The 7,612-nt window shown below is 42.9% G+C and overlaps 1 pseudogene; it reads right to left on the reverse strand.

Annotated features, from left to right (window-relative positions):
* Positions 1–6,363: 6,363 nt before the first annotated feature.
* On the reverse strand, positions 6,364–7,346 carry LOC135974557 (olfactory receptor 6N1-like; annotated as a pseudogene).
* Positions 7,347–7,612: the final 266 nt, after the last annotated feature.

The following is a 7,612-nucleotide window of genomic DNA, read 5'->3' on the forward strand; positions in this document are numbered from 1 at the left end:
CGTCTCATGTCTGGATCTTGGACAATAGAGAGTGAATGAAGCTGTGAAATTTACCCGGGTGGGGGTGAGGGGAAGGCTAGTGACCACTTCCTGACATTAATTATATCTCAAGGAACAGGAAATAGTGAAGATGAGGATAATATCCCCACTTGGAATCTTAAAAAAACAAACTGGAAAAATCTTTGGAAACAGACGTGAGGAATGTGTGAATAAGTAATATATCTGTGAAGATATTGAGGATTGAGATATTGATCTTCCTAGGACACCAACACTGCCTAAAGATAGGAAATGTGTACCATGGGGGAACAAGGAATATGAAATGGTAATTAGGGAAAGGAATAAGCATATAAGATAGCAAAAAAAAAATCTTTAAATAATGAACATAAGGAAATATAAAAAAGTAAGGTAGTTTCACAAAGGGCTATAAAAAGCGCAAAAAGAGAGAGCTGAATACCATAACACGGGAAAGTAAATAAAAAACCGATACTTCAAAGTCATATACACAAACTAGGGAAATGAATGAAATAAAGAGTAAGAGTCACGTAACACCAAGCCTTCCAGTTGCAGGGCATGGAGTAATAAGCTCTAACAAAGAAAAGCAGAAATTCTGGCTACCATGTTTCAAAAAGTTAGTAATGATGAATATCAGAGGATACAAATTAGGGAGGAGAAAATAATATTAAGGATAATTAGGAGATGAAGAGATGGGATGGGAGGGAGGATGTGGGTATTTTAAATGTAAACTTTAGTGTGGCTTAGGTAAAACCATGGAAAGAATAGTAAGGGAGAGATCAGTAGCACACTTATAAAGAAGTAGGTTCATAGATGAAACACAAAGTGGGCTTCAGTAAGGTAGGAGTGTGATTGACCACGTTGTCAGGGTAGAGATAAAAGCACAAAAGAGCATGAGAATCATAGAATTATGATACTAATCTTCCTGGACGTAAAAAAAAGTCTATGATGTGTTATGGACAGAGGAACTACTTCATAAAGTGGCCTCAATGGGTAATACAGGAAGAATGTACAGATGGATAAGGGATTTCTTAGGCAAAAGAACTGAACAAGTCCAGTTAGGGAAAGCTTTTTCCAACGTATAGTCAATTGCAAGTGAAACTCCACAGAGCACTGTAGTTACGCCAACACTCTTTAACATCATGATAAAGGATTGACCTGAGGAGACGAGTATAGGAATAGGGATCATGTTGTTTGCTGATTGTGCCATTTGGATCAAAAGCAGAAGCCTTGAAAGTGCCACCGAAAGAATGATGATGCATTTAAGAGAAGTGCAGAATGGGGAAATAGGTGGGGCATCAAATTCTCATAGACAAAATTAAGGGAATGATCCTCACAACAAGGAAAAGCCAAAAAGATGTAAAGTTATAGTTATAAGACCAACAGATAAATGTACTGAATTTATAAATTCTTAGGTATGACATTTGATAACAAGCTCACTTGGAGGGACCATACTGAAAATATTAGATAAGTGCAAAAGTCAAACACCTCTGGAACATCCTGGGGAGTGGATATGAAAATGGTGGTAATGCTATACAGAGCACGAATTAGACCAGTTATTGATCCTGGATGCCAGACCTTTTGGTCAGCAATGAATACAAATCTGAACTAGATTATATACACGCACCCGCATTGCGTTTCAGGTGGTGCCTTCATTACTTTATCTCTGTACTACAGATATAAGCATTTCCATCAGCTGCTGCTAACTCTTAGATCGAAACTCCCAGTCTTAACCTTTTGGGCCAAAGTACTAGGTAATAGTGACGATAGCACTAAGCTAACCGGTTAAATTCCCCATGTAAGTAAGATACAGAAGTGAATAACGGATCTTAATGAAAAGAAAGGATTGAAAGAGACCAAAATGTATAGCTATAAGAAAATACTCTCTCACTAGAAAATCACCCCGCGTTGAGAGAGACATAGAATTATATAATGAAATAAATTAAAAAATGATAGACAAGATGTCACAATTATATTGATTTGCTATAATTAGGGAAACTATTCACAAATACATTCAGCGGTTTGAAAGAGGAAAGAACAGAGTGGGAACACCTTCCTGTGTGCCCTCACTCGGACTCAAAATAGCTGTATATCTAACTAACGTTCTTAGAAAATCAGTGGCCTTAAAGTAACAATTTTCCTTTGCAAAATATTTCAAGAATACAAGGACAATGGGGACCAATAAAGTCAGCTTTTCTGCAATTCTTTAAGAATACTGGGAAGGGTGCGAGATTAAGTCATGAACAAGATACGAAGTACAGGGCGTGCTTTAGACTCAGAAAGCGAGTCTGCTACGTCACAAAACCCAAAATGTGTCCAGGCAAAAACGCGGATCCCTACCTATCTGCCAAGCCTGCCCTGCTGCTTTCTTCCTGGATTCCCAGTACTTACCTTGGGTCAGACTTGGATTCTGACTCCCGATTGACTCTTGGAAACATGGCACCAACCGCGATACCTGGTATTGACCCTCAGCCTAATTCCTGATTCTGCCCCCGCTTCTGACCTTCAGCTTGACTCTTGACCCTGATACTGACTCTGACCCCTGACTTAAGTTCCGGGATCTCCAGATTCTACCACTTGTCCTACTTATCTTTCCCCAGCATCCTGACTCAAACTATGTATCATAAAAATGAATACAGACACTTCCCACATTCTTCACAGAAAGCGAATCTTAAATTGCTAATGCTTAATTACTTAGGCACTTTAATACCCCGTTTTGGAAGGTGATATATAAATTCAAAGCAGCAGCAGTTTGGAACTGGGTGCTTACCTCTATTCATAGGACAGCTCACACTTGAGTTGATGAACTCATTTCTCAGGAAGAACAGGAGTACTTGTGGCACCTTAGAGACTAACAAATTTATTAGAGCATAAGCTTTCGTGGACTACAGCCCACTTCTTCGGATGCATACAGAGTGGAATAAATTCAATATTTATTCCACTCTGTATGCATCCGAAGAAGTGGGCTGTAGTCCACGAAAGCTTATGCTCTAATAAATTTGTTAGTCTCTAAGGTGCCACAAGTACTCCTGTTCTTTTTGCGGATACAGACTAACACGGCTGCTACTCTGAAACCTTTCATTTCTCAGGGTTTGAGACAAGGTGGGTGAGGTAATACCTTTTATTGGACCAACTTCTGTTGGTGAGAGACAAGTTTTCGACTACGCAGAGCTCTTCAGGGTTTGGCAGAGAGGACGCCGGTTCCACTGAGGTTCTTGTCTTTCATCATTCTGCAGAAATGGGACTTTCTTATTAAAGAGACCTGCAGTTACCTGAAGGGATGAGCTGGTGCATGTGATCTACCTTTGGAAAATGGGCTTCCCCTTCGATTTAATAAGTGTAAATGCTCTCTCATATATGTATTCTTTCTTCATGCTTTTCAATACAGTCCCACTTCAACCTTTCTCCCACCTGGTTCATTTTCTATCTCCAAAGCTTTGTAGCTAACAATGCCCAGTGTGACTTGCAATTATACAAGTCCCATTGTACATCATGTTTTAGTCTAATGATCCTTTGTGGAAAATATTTTAGGTCATGGACAAACACCAGCTTACATTTTTGGGAGATGCCTGTCCAAGGTGATGGCCAGTTATAATATACTTGTGCTGCCCCTTTATTGGTATTCAAGATATGCTGCCATCTAATGGGCATTTTTTAAAGTAGCTGCCCATATCTCACTCTTACAACATGCTGCCACCTAATGGCCATTTTACAGTATAACTTTCCCATTATTTCAGAGTAACAGCCGTGTTAGTCTGTATCCGCAAAAAGAACAGGAGTACTTGTGGCACCTTAGAGACTAACAAACTTATTAGAGCATAAGCTTTCGTGGACTACAGCCCACTGCATCCGAAGAAGTGGGCTGTAGTCCACGAAAGCTTATGCTCTAATAAATTTGTTAGTCTCTAAGGTGCCACAAGTATTCCTGTTCTTTTTCCCATTATTGTATTGGCTACTGAACTCTTGGTCACTAGACCCCCACTCCCCTCATTTCCTCTACTCTGGTGCCATCTAGTGTCGATTTCCCCACATGACAGCCTGTTGCTCTCCTCTCCTCTATGGATTCTTCTTGCTATAGCTGCCTCTTACCCATTCTTGACTCTCATATCACCTGGTAGCCATTATTTAATATAACTAACAGCCCATAACTCACTCCATAACATCTGCTACTATCCACAGTTCAATACGCAGCATAGACTTCCTCTTCTCTTCAGTGCTCTCAGCTCAACACTTATACAGCATTATACAGCTTCACCTCCCTTTCCACTTCCCTCTGTTGGTCATTTGGCAACATAAAGTCTCCTTTCTTGCCCTTCCACTTTGGCTGATGTTCATCGGGTCAGTGTTGTCTATTTAAGTGGAAGGACCAGGGACGGAAGTGGCTATAACCATGGTCACATTATGGAGTTTTTAACTGGGCACCAGGCGGAGTGGAGACAAAATTTGAACCAGTTTTTTATATCCATAAAAAAACCTCCTGATGACTGTTTGACAGACCTGACTCTAGGAAAGCCTCAGTTACCCTGGCAAAACCCCCAGCTAGGTCATAAGAACAGTCATTCTGGGTCAGACCAATGGTCCATCTAGCCCAGTATGCTGTCTTGTGACAGTGGCCAGTGCCACAGGCTAGGGACACTATCCCTGCCCATCCTGGTTAATAGCCATTGATGGACCTATCCTCCGTTAACCTATCCTTGGGTCTGGACAGTCCCTGTGCCCCTGGCTTGTGAGTCTACCTCTTTGTTGCCCAACCTCCCCACCTCCAAGGGCCCAGTGAGCCTGGAGCTATTGCTTTGCTGGAGCTGGTCATAGCCGGGCGTAGCCAAGATAAGAGCTATGAAGCTGTTCCTGGTGACATGTCCAGGGGTCACTGCTGGGTCTAGCAGATTGCATCCGGCCTGTGTGAGTGCAATGGAGGTGGCTGGTTTGTGTAGGTGAGAGAGAGAGCTTGGGACACTGGGCCTGGTGTAAGACCTGAGGCCTGAACCATAGTCAGCAAAGTCCAGCCACACCATGAACCAAAGTAGGCCATGTATTACAGCAGATGCTTACAAGTTCACTGTCTGATATATGTCGTAGGCAACGGTATTACTAGCGTTGCTAACACACAAGCACTCCTAAGAAGCAACAGACTGCAGGAGATTAGCCCAGGCACATCCTGACCTAACACCAGATAAGAAGGTTTGACAGAAGTGACGAATAGGGAGGGATGTTTTGCCCGAAACACCTGGAGCAAGGTACAAGGGGAGGTAACAAGCAGATAGAATAACACGTGAGGTGGGACGTAAGTTCTTTGTCTCAGTCTATAAATGTCGGGGTACCTCAATTTAACCCTTTGTGCGGACCATGGGACAGCAGAAATTCCCGCTGCTGACTGAGCTGTTCCTTGGCACTGGGCACTCGTGTGTTAGTGTATCTGTAACCACAGAACCAGGATGCTAGAACTGTGCCTTGAGGGCAATAAACTTGGCTGAGTGCCTTTGTCACCAAACCATGCCTGTGGTCTTTCTTCCTGGGTAGTACTATCAAAGTCTGCTGAACCAAATGTCTGCACAGGGCTGGGACAACACACAGAGAGAGGAGGCAAGCACGCCGACTGACAGCAGTTTGCAGAGGGCTATGATGGGAAGAAGCACAATTTCAGGGGTGGCAGATTTCCCAGGCTTACATCCCCACATATGCTGCACCAGGAGTTACTATTTTTATTGTCCAAACAAAATTGGTCTCCACTCCACCTGGTGCCCAGTTAAAAATTCCATGATGGTACCATGGTTATGGCCATCTCCCTCCCTGGTCCTTCTACTTAGATGGAGAACAGTGAACTGAGCTCTGGCTGGATTCTGTGTTGTATCCTTAGGGGCATAAGAAACGATCTGTAGCAACAAATATGATGATGTCACCCATTGTGTTTTGTTTGTATTAGATTGTCTGAATTTGATTACAAGACTTTATTATCTTACATAGAGAAACAATGAACAGGGAATATATCCAGGGATTTACTTTCATCATTAGTGGATTTTGTGCCTTACACAATGTCAGCTCTGTGCAGTTTCAGACGCTGTACACACTCCTCCCAGAGGGTGAACTTTTAGCCAACACCCTGGGGAAAAATACCATTATACTGTGTGTATCAGTGCTGAACATGAGAGAGTGGCAGAGCTGTCTACATCCTCACTTTCCTGGAAGATGTGTTCCATGGACACAGCGGGGGACCATAAAGACTGTCTCAGTAACTCCACGCAGATCATCTCCATTTCTTTTTCACATTACTGCTGAGATTTCCAATGGGAGTTTTCAACTTAATTTTAATGGGGGCTGATGGCTGAAATCACTCAGGCAGCTTTGAAAACCTCAGGCTAAGTTATTCTCGAGGAGTCTCTGCACACTTTGTTGAAAACCACATATTTATTGACTGCTTTGCACAAGGCTTCCTTGACCTCTCTGTTTCTCAGGCTGTAGATGAGGGGGTTTACCAGGGGAGTCAGGACCGTGTAGCAAAGAGAGACCACTTTGTTCAGGTCTCTCAGCGTATCATATTTTGGTAGCAGGTACACAATCATTATGGATCCATAGAAAATTGTCAACAGAATGAGGTGAGAGGAGCAGGTGGAAAAGGCTTTTTGCCTCCCGGTGGTGGAAGGGATTCTCAGGATGGTTGCGATGATACACACGTAGGATGTCAGGGTTAGTAGGAATGGAGACAGGGTGAATACAGAGACTAATATGAAATCCAGCAATATGACCTGGTGGGTGTCACTGCAGGAGAGTTCCACCAATGGGATGACATCACAATAGAAATGGTCAATTTCATTCGGCCCACAGAATATTAACTGTGATAGGAATAAGACAAAGATGGCAGTAGCCAAACAACCAATTAACCATGACCCAGCAGCCAACTGGAGGCAAAACCTGATATTCATAAGAGTTGAATAGTGCAGCGGTTTACATATCGCTAAATACCGATCATAAGACATTGCTGCTAGGAGATAGCATTCTGTAGATGCCAGAGAACCAAAGAAATACAATTGTATGATGCAGCCACTGACTGAGATGGTTCTGTCCCCAGTCAGGAGACTGGCCAGCAACCTGGGCAGGATGGTTGAGGTGTAGCAGGTCTCCAGACAGGACAAGTTGCCCAGGAAGAAGTACATGGGGGTATGAAGGTGCTGGTCAGCCACAATGAGCACCACCATGAGGGTGTTCCCGGCCACGGTTGCCATGTAGATCACTTGGAACATCAGGAAGAGAAGAATTTGCAAGTCAGGGAGATCCCCGAATCCCAGAATGATGAATTCTGTGATGGCTGTTTGGTTTTCCCAGTCTCTGTCTGCCATGGTTTGAGTCCAGGAACAATAAAACACACTGTGCAATTGAATTGGAAGAACATAGAGTTAAAAGTTTGTCAAGTTTCATTAATTAATTCCATAAGTATTCAGAAACTCCCCTTCCTGTCCAGATTGCAGGCTGAAATTTTAAACCTAAATGTAGAGTTCAGAGCAAAGTGCCAGAAGTCTCAATTTGAGAACAGAACATTTGTATCCATGTCGGCCAGCCTCTGTCATGATCAGAGCAATCACTACTGTGACAGCCCATATCTCTG

The sequence above is a fragment of the Chrysemys picta genome, chromosome 12 (genome assembly GCF_011386835.1).
Source record: "Chrysemys picta bellii isolate R12L10 chromosome 12, ASM1138683v2, whole genome shotgun sequence".
Classification (NCBI taxonomy): Eukaryota; Metazoa; Chordata; order Testudines; family Emydidae; genus Chrysemys; species Chrysemys picta.